At 41.1% G+C, this 16,157-nt stretch overlaps 1 protein-coding gene across 5 annotated transcripts in view; it reads right to left on the reverse strand.

Annotated features, from left to right (window-relative positions):
* LOC139636271 (protein phosphatase 1 regulatory subunit 29-like) overlaps nucleotides 1-16,157 on the reverse strand; it is a 265,139-nt gene that overhangs the window by 56,880 nt on the left and 192,102 nt on the right. For 4 of the 5 annotated variants that reach the window (XM_071504170.1, XM_071504169.1, XM_071504167.1 and 1 more), the window contains one exon: nucleotides 12,645-12,693. The gene's annotated coding sequence lies outside the window, so the exon portion shown is untranslated. Of the gene's footprint in view, nucleotides 1-8,632; nucleotides 12,694-16,157 lie in introns of those variants that run through there. The other variant, XR_011694377.1, reaches the window with a different exon arrangement.

Consider the following 16,157-nt stretch of genomic DNA (forward strand, 5'->3'; position numbering starts at 1 on the left):
CCTCTGAAAACATCCTGCTGCAGCTAATAACAAGGCTGTGAGAGAGATGAGGGCAAAATCAACGCTGTTGGCTGAGCAGCTTTACATTCATGGACCCGACAAGGAGCTGAAATTAGTTATAAGGCTGAGTAGAGCCAAGAAGGTCAAGCCAAAAAGTTGCACAAGTTGCTGAAAAGGATTGGGTGTATCTGTAATGACAGGATTACCCCATGTATTGTGTCACAGTAGAAGACAACCAAATCTGTGCCCACGGATGCTTCACCAAGCCCCATGGGAAGGCTGGCATATAACAGTTTGTCTTGTTGCTTGACGCCTTCAACGTGCTCTTTGCACATCAAGGTTGTTGAAATGTGTGATCCTCTTTGCACATGGCGACGGATGTAAGGTACAACAGTGCAAGCTGCGATGTGATTGGTTGGATCAGCTTGTCATTTCCCAAGCACTCAAATGTCTTGGGTCCTGAGGCAAGATGTTGTAAAGGAATATTGCTATTTTAAAATTTTTAAGAGAGATGCTACTTTTTTTTTAAATTTTTTTTTTTTTAATTTTAATAAACCTGAGCCTGTATTGCTTTTAGCTCTGCTGAGGTTCCGTGTCTTCTAGTGTGAAGTAACTGAGCTTGTAGCTTGTAAAACTACACTCCTGGAGGAGCTTAAGCAACATTTTCAGTATCACACTCTGCAAGAACATAGTGTGTGTGTGTGTGTGTGTGATGGCCAATGCGCCTACAGGGATGCTGTGTAGGACTGATTGGGTTGGTGGCCTGCTCTCTGACAATCTGCTGTAATGGTGCCAGGATGATTTATACCAGGCTGCTTTCTGAAAACACACACACACACACACACACACACACACACACACACACACACACACACACACACACACACACACACACACAATTTCTCGTGGTCTTTCCTGTTTTTTTTTTTTTTTTTTTTTTTTTTTTTTCTTCCCTGCTCCTTCATTTCCCTCATCTCAATCTTTCATCCTTTTTTTTCCCTCCTTCCTTGCCTCTCCCACCTACTCCCTCCCCCTCTCCATCCCTCTCATCCCAGCAAAGTGAGTGAAGGTGATTCTGGATTCTGGCTTTCAGAGAGGTGCCCTCTCCTTTCTACTTTCTCCTCTCTGACATTTTAATCTGCTTCTCAGTTGCTCACTGACCTTTTTTTTCTACCCACCACTTTTTTTCTCCCTCTCCTTTTTAACCTCTTTTCACTCTCATGTTGCTCTTCCTATTCTCTACTTTTCTTTCTATCCTATCAATGTCAGCAGTTTCCTTTTTCTCCATCAGTCTAACATTTATTTCACTCTACTTGTACATTCTCTCTTTCTCTTCTAGCACCTTCTTTCCACTGCCCATCCCTCTTTCTTTCCTCCTCTTGGTATTTTGCACAATGGCAACTGACATTTCTGGCTGATTCCTCTTCCTTCTCCCTCTTGGCCTTTTTGTGCCACTGTCTGTGCTTCTCTTTTTTTCTCCTCCTTCTTTTACATGCTTTTTCTTTACACCTCCTTTTTTTTCGGTCAATCTCCGATATTTCTTTCTGTCCTCCATTTAGTCCTCTCTCCCACCGGACTTGTCTCACAGGAGGAAACCTTTTGGCTTCCCCTTTGGATTTTATCTCTTCAGAACTCAGTTTTTCTTTTGCATTCTGAACATCCTTCACTTCTCTCTCCTTGTGTGCCTATTGCAGAACTGACTTGGCTTTCGTTCCACAAATTATACAATCACTGCAGATAAATTTTTGTCCTTATTTCCTTCCTCCAACTAGAATTACCACCTCGAGGTGGTATGCCCCCGCCAGCCAGTCAAGCTGCAGGAAATATGGTCACAATCTCCCCTTGTGCTCCTGAGTTACAGCTCTGAGTAATGGCCAGAAGTGCTTTTGCAGAATGTTATGATGTCACAGTAAATATGGCCTTTGACCTTTTGGATATAAAATGTCATCACATAATTTTATACTATTACACATTTGTGTTAAATTGTATAATAATTAGTGTATAAATTCTTGAGTTATGGCCAAGACCATGTTCTGTAAAACCACAATGAGCTTGACCTTTGACCACCAGAATCTAATGGGTTCATTTCAATGTTTATCTTTTCCCATTTCTTTTTTTTCTTTCTTACCTCCATCCTATCTTATTTCATTTCCTATTTTTATATTTTTCTTTTTATTCTTGATTCCTTTCACATAAATTCAGTAAACCCCTATTAAATTATATACTTGTCACAAAAAAATACATTTCGCTGAAATAGAATTTATATCAGTTAGCGATATCAAACTGAACTGAAGTGCGATGGTCTTGGACCTGGAAGACCAGAGGCATGTTTACACAGTAAACTGTCCCAAATCCTTCCAGCAGGACGCGGGACACAGACTGCATCTTGCATCTGACACTTTGTCTACACATGGCGCTGTGAGGCTACTGCCAAGTGGTGCTTTCTCTCTTCGGGCCTGTGGCACTCACGGCGGCTGTTTCTGGAGCAAGGATACGACTGCCAAAGTAGGGCATGCTGTGTCTGCAGGCGGTGCTGGGAAGAAGCAGCGATGGAAATCGGGGGACAAAGGGGAGGCAAATATGGACGGTGTGCAGTTGTGTTTATGGTTTTGTATTCTAATCTGATATCATCTCATTCCTTGGTTTACGTTTAACTCTCAGCTGACATTGAATTAAAACGTCCATGTTGTGGTTCAAGGCTGGTATGTGTAGAACAAACAGAGCACCTCCCCATGTTCTTTTTAGTTCTGCTGTCCACTAACTTTGACTTTAGTGAGCAGTGGATAAGGCACAATGAGAGTGTGGTTTTTAAATATTTATTTCCTTCTTTAGATTTTGTTTCTCTCCTCTTGCGGTCATTACTTCACAGCTCAGTCTGCTACTGAAGTCAAGAATTGGATTTTGAAAAACCAAACAGCTTCTCAGTGTGCACACACTTTGGACAACATGACTTACTTTACATTATACGGCGTGTTCTCAGAGTGGATTGGTATGAGCCAGAGTCCACCTCTGTAAATACAGAACACACTGAGGCAGCAGCTCAGCCTGGCTCTGATACTGCCCAGCTATCCCTCTTGGCAGCAGCAGCGCCACAAACCAGGACAAACTAACAGCGGCTGGAGGCTAAACAGGCCGTGCTGAGTGACAGTGTTCCTCCAATCCCAGTGAAGTGACAGTGTGGGACAACAGGGGAATTAAAAAGATTTGATTTGACTATAAACAAAAAACAACCAGTTCCAGTGATTTTTTTTTTTTTTTTTGTGGTGTTGTTGTTGTTGTTGTTGTTGTTGTGTTTTGAACATGCAAAGCCTGCTGGGCTTTCAGTTTATTAAGGAAACAGAAGCACAACTTTCTGTCACTGATAAAGGCTACACTGTCCCAATTATCATGGTAAATGTGACGGTTGTTGTTGTTGTTGTTGTTGTTGTTGTTGCAGCAAGTGCATAGAAGTTATGAAACTACAGGTTTGATTTGAAATAAATGAAAGTTGAACTTGCTATAGCCAATTATTTACTTGCTAGTTAGTGAAAAGAATAGGTGTTTGCTGAACTGAGCTGATTTCGACCTGTGTTTTCTCTCAACATTGTGGCCAATATTGCATCAATGTTTGAGTTTGTGGATGTTGTCCAGGTTGGTAGAGGCCTCAGATATACAGCCCTGACTGGACATCAACATCTCCTACATCTATCACCTCCTGGTACATCCAGGTAAGACAGATCATGCCTCCTAAAACTTGTGAGGATGATTCTGTGGTTAGGATGAGTGTACTGCCCCAGTTATTGGACCAGCAGAGAGTTTTACAAAGAGATGTTACCTCAGCAGCAGGAAAACTGTGTAAATACTTTATTCAGCTGATCAAGGAGGGAACTAACAAAAGACTGGATGGTGATATTAGAGATGTACAGGAGCTGGCAAAGAGCCTGGAATTCACCCAAGATACGTTTTGATGAGACTAGAAGAGGATACTAGGAGACTGGAAAAAAGTCCTTTGAAAACAACAAAATGAACTCTAAGCAGGAAATGGATGGCATGTTTACCAAGTTGGACTGCACTGAAAATCAGTGCAGGGGGACAAACATATGAACTGATGGGACTGCAGACGAGAAAGAAGAGAGCTGGAGCTCCACCTGGGAGCCACCTGGGACTAGATGCCATAAATATGGATATTGAGCGTGCACAGAGAACTGGCCAGTACCAGGAGGTGGGGGAATGCCTTGGAAAGCTGGTGTAAAATATTTTTCATTTTAAAGACAGACAGTATCTGTTCTTCTGCCAAGAAATTAAAGGGCACAAAAATCTATATAAACAAAGACTTCTCAGAAGCTGTGCAGCTGAGGAGGAAAGAGCTGCAGCCTAAGTTGAAAGAAGTGATAAAGCCAGCTTGAAGTATGATACGTTGGTTATCGTGCCCAGGGGTGGACAAACTCAATCATCTACTTAAAGCGCTTCAAGGTTAAAGTTTTCTCTTGCACTGGTCATGTGGTGGTGCACAAACTTCTTCTGCTCCCTGACAGACCAAAAGTAGATTTTATTTTAAAAAGTCACTAAAACAAAATTTGATGACTCTCCTTTAGATGTTACTGTCATTGTTGCTGTTTCTGAACCTTAACAATAAGCGTCCGCGACTCCCTCCTCCCTCATTTCTAGGGTTCAGTGAAAACCATCTAACCTTATCATCTTGTTCTATATGTTGTGAGTGATTGCAGTGCAAAGGTGTAGCGTATGCCTTATCCTCTCTTATCCCCTCTCCTATCCCTTTTCTTATCAGCCCCCGAGGGAGAGCAGGGATTAACAAGTCCTGCAGAGGAGAGGGTAAGTGCAATAGGAGGAGGAGGCAGAAAACTTTAATACCTTGTAAATTCCACACTCTTATCTGGCACCTTGCATTTGTATCAGATCTACAGAGTTTGTACACTGTGGATGATTTATGGTGATGGCAAGTAGGTCAAGAGGGAGAGAGGAGAGCGGTGACGGAGGGGACCTACATCAGTAGAGGATAAAAGGATGACTGGGTGGAAGCAGGATGAGGGGATTGGGTTAAAAAGACGACTTGAAAGTTGAGAAGTGAGTTTGTAGATGGTGAGAGGGAAGTATAGAGGAGAAGAGGGGGAAGTGAGAATTGGAAACACAAAGTGAGAACTATAGGAACAGAAAACTGAGAGGTCATGATGATTAAGATGTCCAACCTTTCATCACTGGTCCCTGACGTCAAGATACTCCAGGCTCTGAACGATGGAGCTAAGACCAAACCCCTCTCTCTCTCTCTCTCTCTCTCTCTCTCTCTCTCTCTCTCTCTCTCTCTCTCTCTCTCTCTCTCTCTCTCTCTCTTTCTTTCTTTCTTTCTTTCTTTCTTTCTTTCTTTCTTTCTTTCAGGCCTTTGGCCAGACTGACAATGCTCTAATAAAACAGCTTTGAGCACACAATGGGTGCTCGCCCAGAAAGTACTGACAGACCTCATGATGGATCCAAACATAAGAACACTCGAGCTTGAGTACCTCGGCACAACTTCTCAGTGCAAGTGAGTCATTCAGGTAAGACACTGTCATTACCACATAACGCCTGTAATGTGACAGGGCTGCCATTCTGGGTTTCGATATTCAATCCAGGTCACAATGAAAAGAAAAAGAAAATTTCCACATCATATTATACAACTATCTAACATAACAATGTGCAAAATCAAGACTAATCACAATCCTTTTATTCTTACTTACTGGTTTGACCATTACCAGACTGTTGAATAGGTCTTGTCATTACACATCTGTCCTAACTGTATGGGCTAATAGGGGCCTACTAAACCTACTAGTAGTTCATTTATTTAGGTGAGCCAATGGAGCTCAGCAGGTGCAGAAGGAGCCTATCTTCCTCTCAAAAATGAGCCCATAGGTCGTTTGTGCAGCAGGATATTACGATCCATGGTTACGTTTTGTTGCTAAGTGACATCAAGTTGTTGTAGTAATTATGACATGAGCAAAGGGAAAAGAGTGGACATGTCAACATCAGGAGACACTCCTATGGGTCGTATCAGAGGGTTGAGAGAAATTACCTGTGTGGTTGTTCAGGTTGGAGGACTGGTTGTGCAGAGGGCCTACTAGTAGCCCTTGTAGTATTATTTAACATCTAGCCCGTGTATTTGGGATAGATGTGTAGTAATAACACCTAATCAACAGTCTGCTAACAGTCAAACCAGATAATTGTGGTGCATCAACAAAGACTCAACATTTTAAATGAGCAGTTTTTGGACTTGATCAGTCTCTTAGTGACGGAGCTATTTCTTTTTGTTGTTGTTGTTGTTGTTGTTGTTGTTGTGTGTTTTTTTTTTTTCTTTGTAGAAATGTAATAATCTAAATGAAATACTCCATAAATTACACATTCTGTAGATACTGAGATTAAACAAACGTGGACTTCTTAAAACACACTAATTATAACCAGCATAGCACAGCCGCCAGCACTGATACTCAAATCTGAGAACGTAGCTACTTGAGTGGATGCAATCACACAGGGCAGCGAACACCTTTTTTTTTAGTCTTTGACTTAAGTTCTGCACATTATGGTGCAAATGCTTTCAGAACAGCTGTGTGATGAAGATAACCAACGAAGGGCATGAATAAACGTTGGCTTTGTAATTATTTCAGCAATGAAAAGGTACATTCAGAGGAGAGATGACAGGTGATGGTGAAGTTTGAATAGAGCAGACAAGCAATGTAGCAAACAGGTAGACTGACGCATATTATGTTCCCACAAAGAGCACATGAAAATGATGAAATATGACGGCTGACTAAAGTTTCCTTTGTGTTTTTTCTTCTTTATGCCATTTTTTGACACATTAGGAACATACTGTTAAAAATATAAAGTTCCTGAGTGTGCCCTATTTTTCCTTGTGTTGAAGCATTTAATGTTATTTCTTAATTTTGACAAGAGTAATGACTGATGTGCATTGGCTGCATTCTCCATACTTCTTTTGTTTTTGTAAGTTGGAATTAATCGACGTTTCTTCTTTTGATCCACAACTTTGAACATTGAAAAGTTCCCTATTGACTTGTGCAGTTGATGCTTCCGTCAACAGGTAAGGCCATGGATGCCTGTTGCCTCTGGGTGTGTTGCAGCGGTTGCAATGTGGATGTTAAAACCCTGGAGCTAAAAGAGTGTGAAATGTGGAGGCTTGGTAAACTGTGACAAATGTTCACTGCAGTCTCCTGACTCCTTGAGCCTCGAGCTGTGTTTACGATGAGTGTTAATGTGGAGATCACATTTTTCCTTATGAATTCACCTGGAAGCAGGATTATAAAGCCAAAACACATGAGTTTACCACATGTCAGAAACAATATTCACACACTTTATTCTGATACATTCATGGCTCCTTTTGTGCTGTTTGTATTTCTGTTTCACTCCTGTATTCTTTGGCTGCTGCTGCACTGTTCTCCCAGTGTTCAGCTTTCCCCCTTGAGTCGGCAGCATCGTGTTTTCGATAGTCCCACCTTCATCCCTTTCTGAAAGATGTTAAAGCTCCTGTCCCAACACTTCCAACCCAACACTTGTCACTCATCTTCAGGAGCTGTCTACCTTTAAAAAATAGCATTAAGCCGCCTGAGGCTGAGGTGACTGGCAGGCACAAAGCCAAACATTATTACTTGTCAGAGTATCTTTAGCAATATATTTTCTTAGGGTTTCACACACATATCCACAGGAGACATGATGTTTTGTCTGCAATGCTAGTCTTATTGAACTCTCAGAGTGCTTTACAATACATTCACCCTTTCACATGCACTGCTGGAACATTTTGGGGCCCAAGCAAAACCTCAACATGTCTGGAGGAGCCAGGGATCAAAGCCCCAGAGCCACAGCAGGTAGGAGAAAGCTTTTGGAAACCCTGTCCCAACCCTCGGGTAGTGAAGTCGTTGTGGTGGCTCACAGTTGCCCAGCATCTTACCAAGACTCAGATTTTAACATTAATTTGTCACTCTTCTATATTTAAAAACAACCATCTGTGATACATAACACCATCTGTGTAAGTGTGGAGAAAACATTTCCCCCCCATTATTTTAAAAAGCAGGAAACAAACCTTTCTAATTTAAGAACAGCAACTTGAACACAAAGTCAAGCAGCAACAACTGGCAAAGTTCAAATGTTTGTTTGTTAGCGAATGAAGGAAACGCCTCGGTCTCATAGCAACAGAACATAACTGCAACACTTGAGCAAGTGAAGTGATAATATATGCCGTCATATATATCATTATGGGCTGTTTGCCTCACCCTATATCATACAGACTAAATCACGTCAAATAAAAGTCAGCTATAAATAACTGACCTGAATCAAACTAACCCACGCCGTCCTAACTATCAGAGCCGAACTCCTGCCGCTCGGAGAACGATCGACTCTGGATGCATCTCGTTAGCGTGGCCCACTGGAGGCTTGTGCTACTTCAAACACCTCCATGCTTCTGCTGCTGCTGCTGAGCCTGCTGCCTGCTGCCTGCTATAAATAGAAACCAATCTGCAACCCCACCTAATGAGCACCATCCACCATCCACTACCAGCCGCTGTATGTGTATGTAAAGATACAGCTGACCGTGCTGTTTTGAACATGGATCTACTGCAAATCACTGCTCTGCCAAGGTGTGTGTGTGTGTGTGTGTGTGTGTGTGTGTGTGTGTGTGTGTACTTGTACTTGCTACATAGTAAGGACCAAAAAAGTATTTTACTAACAGAGTAAGGACATTTTGGCCGGTCCTCACTTTTTGAGACACCGTCAAATCACATTTTGAGGGTTAAGACTTGGTTTTAGAGTAGGGTTAGGCACTTAGTTGTGATGGTTAAGGTTAGGGTAAGGGGCTAGGGAATGCATTGTGTCAATGAGTGTTCTCACAAAGATGGAAGTACAAGTATGTGTGTTTGCATGAGGTTCTTTATATCTTTTGTTGCTAATTATAGACAAAGCAATATTGTGCGTTGCATTGGCAGGATGAGGGCAGCGTGACAACCTAATTGTCCTCCGTCTCTCTCCATCTTTGCTGTCCATTCTTTCTCTGCTTTCTCTTTCTTCTTCTGTCTTCTCAAATCTTGCTGAGCTGTCTCACCTTCAGTGTGGGCGTGTGTGTGTCGGTGTGTAACTGGGAGTGGAGTGCATAGCCTTAATGTTTCTGCACATTTATTTGCATTATAAATGTAGTAGTAGTAGTAGTAGTAGTAGTAGTAGTAGTAGTAGTAGTAACTGTATTGTGTATAACAACACTGTGACACTTCAGAATGGAATTTAGTGAATAACTTGATGTATATAGATCAATTATTTATAGCCAACTTAGATTCTCTAATTACGATTTCCAAATTCAAAAAAATCATGTATTGTGCTGAGAGTTAATAAAATGTCCCACTCATTAAATTAAGTTCCTTTATGAGACAATTTACACTTATTAGTATGCAGTGTATTAAAGTTGGCACTTGAGTTTAAAGAAAGTTACATAGCATAGCATTGGGTTCACTAGCTATTTCCATTCTCTTTATTTTAAAACATAGATGGATTAAACTCTCTGCCCATATCTTCATACTTGCAGTAATGCAACAGTTAAAGCTATAATGCTTGCTAAAAGGTTCTCAGATTATTTAATGAGGAGAAGAGATGTCGCTAGTCCCAAGGTTCACTGGTGCAAATGGACAAAGACACAACTGTGGTACCATTTTGCATCTGTATTTTGCGCTGATCCTGTTCTGCTTGTTTCTAACACACTTACTGTCCTGAACCAGGCTGGCTACTATACTGTATGTATGTATATTATAATAAGTATTGCCTCTTTAAAAAAAAAACAACAAAAAACTACATCATTACATACGACACCGAACATGTAATTCAAACAAAGTTAGACGTTAAAGCTACTTGTTGCACAATACTTCACCTGTAGTTATTTTGTATGCATAATGAGTAGATAGTGATTAAATAAACCACTGTTTCCCAATGAAATGTTGGTCCAGAAGCTCAGGTAAATGCGTTTGTCTGGAAGATAATGGTATACAAACAACCCACACAGCTCCTCATTTTCAGTCAACCTCACCCTTTCATATTGCTAATACTGGCTGTGGTCTTGATGTCTGTCTTTGCTTAAGTCTATAAAAACACCGGCACTGCTGTGAAAATGTAGAACGGTGTCTTAAGTGTACTGAACATCTTTTTTTTTTTTTTTTTTTTTTTTTCTCAGGTTTAGTGAGTTCAGTCTGAGTTTTGCTTTGAAATTAACAGAAGGTGAAAAAAAAATCTCAGTGCAGAATCTCTTTTTCATTATTTGTACTGTTCTGGCTTTTATGTGACACCTGCCCCACCCCCTTAGCTTAAAATCTTCCAGTGTTACTGAAGTCTGTATTTGCCTCAGGCATTTTCTTGGTTTCTCTCGGAAACCCTCAGTCAAGACAACATTAACTCTTCTCATCTCTGCTCATATGGTGACACCCGATTGTCCATCACTTGCTGATGGCTGAAAGCTTTCTTTCTGTCTCTCTCTCTTTTTTTTTTTCAGTAGAATTTCAGACCTTCGGTAATTAGTGCAATTGTGGCTCAGTGGCTGCAGATCAATGGCGCTCAGGCCCCTGCTGGGAGCGGCACATTGGGGACCGACCCACACGTCTTTCACGCTGGGGAATGTGACACAACAGAAGGCCCGTCAGCCCGGGTTACAAATGCTGTCACAAACGTTTCGAGGGGAAGGAAAATTATAGAGACTGATGTATAACGTGACTCATTCCAAAATGCTACATATTCTATCCATTATAGGCAGGGCAGAGAGTCATTATGCTTCATTTACATGTCTGCTTTTGACATCTAAAGTGATCATCTCTGAGAGTCTTGGCATCTTTTATTTTAGCAACATTGCATTTAACCCCCTGGAGATCACTTGTCAGTCAGACACTGAGGCTAATGTGGACGTGGTGCCTTTATTGCTTTGCTCTGATTCCAGATTGAAATACTTTCGTGAATTTCAGTAAACTCCAAGGTTTATGGCTACTAATCCAGTAATTCATGAGTGCATAATGAAGTGGTTAGTCATGGGGACTCAATGACCTCATAACCACCTAGATGTCGCAGAAGGACAGAGCAGAGCTCTTTCATTGCACTGAGTTCGATGTGGAGTCACTGAAGCATTCAGACTCTGTGACATTTGGTCTTATTTGGGCTCTGGTTCAGGGGGGGATTCTCCCCCTGTCAAAATATAAACCTTTGTGTGGCTCCCGACAGGAACCATTCAGAAAAAAAGCAGAGCATTTGCTGCCAGTGGACATTACCATCACAATTTTGCAACACAACTTAAGAGTACCCCACTGAGAGCAGAAGCAGATGACCAGCTGGCCACACACACAGTGAGTCGCTGCTGTTAACTTCCCCAGATAAAGACTCACTAAAGGTACTGAAGCAACATTTCAGGAGAAGATAAGTAAAGGACACATCCTGTGTGTGAATTCTTTCACGTGTTAGATAAAGAGCTTCAGTTGTTGGACAAATGTTTTATTTTGAGTAGGTTTTTCTGTAATATTTCTGTGAGATGAAAAATTCTCCAGCTGGCCAATGACAATCCACAGTTGTACAATTTTTGATGAGTTTTTTGTTTACTGCAGTGCAACATCAGTAACAACTGTGCTACCATGTCGTCTTGCAGGTGGCTCAAAACACAAACACAAAAGTCAGATAAAAGCACAACTAAAACAGGCCATTTGAAAGTTACCTGCATGTGAAAACTCTGCATGTTGTGGCCTTCGGTGATAGCTCTCATATGGATATTAATTAGATATTAATGTCACTAAACAAACCGCAGCAGGACACACTGACAGAGACAGACACTCCTGTGACTGTGGAAACTGACCTCATGATCTCCAGGTGTGTAATATGCTGACTAAACCCGCCAAAATAAATTTCTCTGTCAGTGTGCATGATGGAAACATAATGTCAGACTGTAGCTGTTGCAATATGTCTCTTACAGAGTGTCGCAGGACAGAGCCCTAAAACCTGGGTATAGCTAGAATTATTAGCACCTCCAGTTCCTTCGTCCTAAAGTCTGTTTTTTTTTGATGGGTCTTTGGTTTGATGGCTAACATAAAGTCTGTGAACACAAGCTCAAGACATTTTCACATTTCATTCTATAATATGAAATATGTAAGTAAATACCCCAGTTCTGATTTCTTTGAGCCGTCGGGGCCGTTAAATGTCATCATTGATCTACTCACCAGTCCACCTTTACAACCTTGTTGTGTTTATATTTGTGCTTTTACTTTTACTTTTAACTATTACTGACTGTAAGAGGAAAGGCTTTTGTAGAAGAGGTCAGAGCTTAATCAAACTACAAGTTAGAAGTTTGGCGGTGGTGACATTGAAGTGTAGTGTAGGTGTAGTTTCTTTATAGCCTAACTTTAGTTTTTTACTTCTGGCAATTGTAGTCAGGCTTCAGAAATCATAAAAGTGGTGTTCATCAGTAAAGACTATCCTGCTGAACAAAACGTGTCAGGATGATAAACTTTTGTTTGTCACACAGCTTATTTTCTGCAGTTATCCAAAGCGTCGTCTCTGTGGCACTCTATAGTGGACAATCTGTAGTCCTGTAGTGCAGGTGTGTGTCATCTTCATGCATCAGACTGTGTTTTTGCAGAGCACAAGACAATGGGAATAATTACCTTGAGTTGGATGTTCTCAGATCGTCTGCCAGTCGTCAGTGATGAAAGCCTGCAATAAACAGAAAAGTAAAAAAAAAAACAAGTTGAATCAACCGTCAGTGTCATACACGGAAGAAGGGGCAGGTCACTGCCTGAAACATAACGGTGAGTGGTGGATAATTAGAAGAGAGGCTCCCTGATTGGTGCATTTGTCTACATCAAAGAGCATTAAGTAGGAAACGAAGCAGCTGGACAGGCTTTACATAGAGGAACAAAGCAGCAAGACACAATCACAGACATATTGAAATTAAAATAACTCTGGTGACGAGCAAATAGATTTTCCCATAACGGATTCGGCTCATGTGAACCTGCGGCTTAAAAATATCCTGTGACTTTTAGCCAAACTGCCTCATGTTGTTCATTATCAGGAACAAGTCATGACGCAAAGACCACTGGTCGGGCTCTGAGGCATGCTGGGAAGCTCTGAGACAGGAGAGCGAGTGCATAATTCTGACTGTTACTCTCCCAAACAAGCACCATTAGACCGCTCAGTGTGAGGCTGCAGCGGCAATGAACAACTCCCCAGGATGAATCAGTGAAATGCGATCAGTGTGACACAGAGCATGAGGGCAGAACAGGCTGAAACCACTTCACTTCTCCTCATATACTGTATGATATTTGGGATAAAGAAGGCTGAGATGTTTCTGTAAAGGACATATAAGGTGCGTCTTGAGCTGTCAAAGATGTGAGTTGTGTTGTGAAGCCACGGCTGCTGTCCAGGGTGCTGATGATAAAGCTGTTCAGCCAGTAGTGATTTCGACACCCCTGGTTGGGACAAATGGCCAGTCGTATACTAGCCCAATGTCTTGAGCCTGTTTTAGCTCATTTTGTCCTTTCAGACCATAGCTTTTCTTGTTTCTAACCAACCTCCCCCATTATCTGGAGGAGGAGGGTGGATTTAAGTATTCCCTGTGCTGGTCAGTTCTTTTGATCCCGTATGAGGGTAATTTTTTTTCAGCACCCAGAGCAATATCCTTATTAGGTGGTAGGTGCTGGTGTTCTCTCTTGAGTCCCATTTGTTTGCATTTAGTCAAATTGGCACTAATACAAATGTGCAGAATAATCAATTAGCCTGTTTCTGGTAGCTATCAGATGGTCATCACTGGATTACCTTTGTAGTGTAGAAAATGTGATCAATCTCGGGCAAGTTTTGAACCATCTTTGTTTTATGAACATTAATTCACACAGATGAGTCTAACCTTTATGAAGTCTTAAGTCATGTTAAATCATCAGTATGTGCTTCAGTTATATCTACATGTATCGCAGACCACATCCTGTAATTTCTCAATGGTTACTGTGCTGTCCAGAACAGTGAATTCAATTAACAATGAGCACAATGAATAACCCACGCCTCCCCCTGTAATGTTAATGCTCTCTGAATGGTAGTTCAAGTGCTTTTTGGCATTTACACTTTAGCCGCATTCAAAGTATAAGTTAATGAGCCAGCTGAAGGCTCTGCTGAGGGTGGTGTCACCCACTCTAGTACTGAACTTTCTATGCAACACACAAAAATGATGAAACTGTCTTCTGACCACGGTCTGCCATGGCAGCAGTGCTGTGCTTTCACAAGCTGTAATTGTCACTGTATCCCCATAAACATAAGTTGCTATTCTGTTATCTAAAAGCCACCATTATCATCATCATTATTATTATTATAGCATCTTTGTGTGTAAAAACTGATGCAGACTATATGATGCATTTAACCCAGTCATCTTCATTTAGTGGATACTTTCTGCGAATTAGCTTTTCCAGTTTTTCAATTTTGACTGCACAACAAAGTTTGTGTGTGTGTTTTATTTTTTATTTTTATTTATATATATATATATATATATATATATATATTATTTTCTGTGATATCCTTCACTGATACATATTAGGGCGTAAACCCAGGCAAGACTCCATATTCTATTTCAACAGTAAAATATATTAATAAAACAATTTACTAAACACAAAGCACAAACAAGCAAATAAACAAACACCTCCATTAGAGAGTTAGAGAGTTTGTAATGAATATGGGTTTTGGGGGATAATTTAATGTGTGTGTGTGTGTGTGTGTGTGTGTGTGTGTGTGTGTGTGTGTGTGCGTGTGTGTGTTGCCTGGCTTTACGCCCTAATATGTATCAGTGAAGGATATCACAGAAAATGATAAAAGAAGTTTAAATTTGTTGTAGAGAAAACCAGAACAGAAAGTCAAAGGTGAGTCACCTGTTGGTAACTTAAATCACCTGTTTTCTGTTCACAGTGATGTCATACATTGTGCAGTATGACACAACGCACTCCCCAAATCCACAAATGTCCAACTTCCATTAGATCAAATGCTCAAACTGATGTTTGTGATAAATATTTTTGGGTATGACGCCTATCCAAGGTTGGGGAGTTCGTCACACAGGTTATCGTCCTGAGGGTTGGCCTTGGAACAGAACACCTTATCAGCGAGGGGCGCTGGGAGTGGATGGGTCTATTCTGGAATCACTGATCAGGCATCAATCATCAACCATCTGTCAGGTCATTCATCAGTTAGACCGAGTGGAAGTAAATGCTGAATTCATTTGTCTTTGCTGGACTCAGATGTGAGTGTGACATGCCGACGACTTGAGCAAACACAAGATGAATAGAGGTGAACTGAGAGGAACAGCAGAGACACACACAGACAGACATACACTGACACACACACACCTATCCTCCTCAGACCATTCAGCTGTACTACCTGCTGACCTGCTGCGCACATTGGCAGGTAATCTGTTACAATTACTGCCACTGTATTTTGACCTTGATAAAGCTATCTGTGTTAGAGCGCTAACCAGTGAAGACTGAGATATTAATGTGTAGTGGCATTTGTGTGCATGTGTTCTTGTACTTCTACCTTTGTGAGGACCAACTTGAGGGAGTTTGGAAAGTGAGGACGTTTTGAGGACATCTTCAAAGTACTGCTCGAGGCATGGTTTTCGAGTAAAGGCTAGAATAAGGCTGAACTTATCATTTCGCTCTATCTTTAACTGAGAGCACATCATCTCTATGGAAAGCAATCAATTTATATCCAAAGGAAGATTTTGGTTTTAAGTAGCAAAAACAATCTTAATGTAGTTTTACATCTCCCCTCTCAACCTTTCTCTAGAGCCCTAGAAACAACAGGTCAGTGAGCCAATCAGAAGACAGGCTCTGAGTCTCTCTGAAAAACCCTATGAAATTGGATTGTGGGAAATCTAGACTCTAGATTTTTGGAGCTTTACCAATACTAGACACTAAAAGTCAGCTTGTCTCAACCTCTGCTGCTTCAGTTCTGACCATTCTTTTATCTCTCTTGGTCTTTTCCCCAACCTCATGGAAGTTCAGTACTACCCCTTTAAATTAAAAGCTGTATTAATATATTTTGGGGCAAGCTTGGGGGAGAACAAACTTCAAAACAAGCTGACAGACACAGTCCTGACCTAACTTTGGTCAGAAAGCAGCATTAGCATTCATCTGATGAATGTC

Source organism: Trachinotus anak, unplaced genomic scaffold (genome assembly GCF_046630095.1).
Source record: "Trachinotus anak isolate AG129_WGS33_773 ecotype Australia unplaced genomic scaffold, CSIRO_AGI_Tana_v1 ptg000019l, whole genome shotgun sequence".
Lineage (NCBI taxonomy): Eukaryota > Metazoa > Chordata > Actinopteri > Carangiformes > Carangidae > Trachinotus > Trachinotus anak.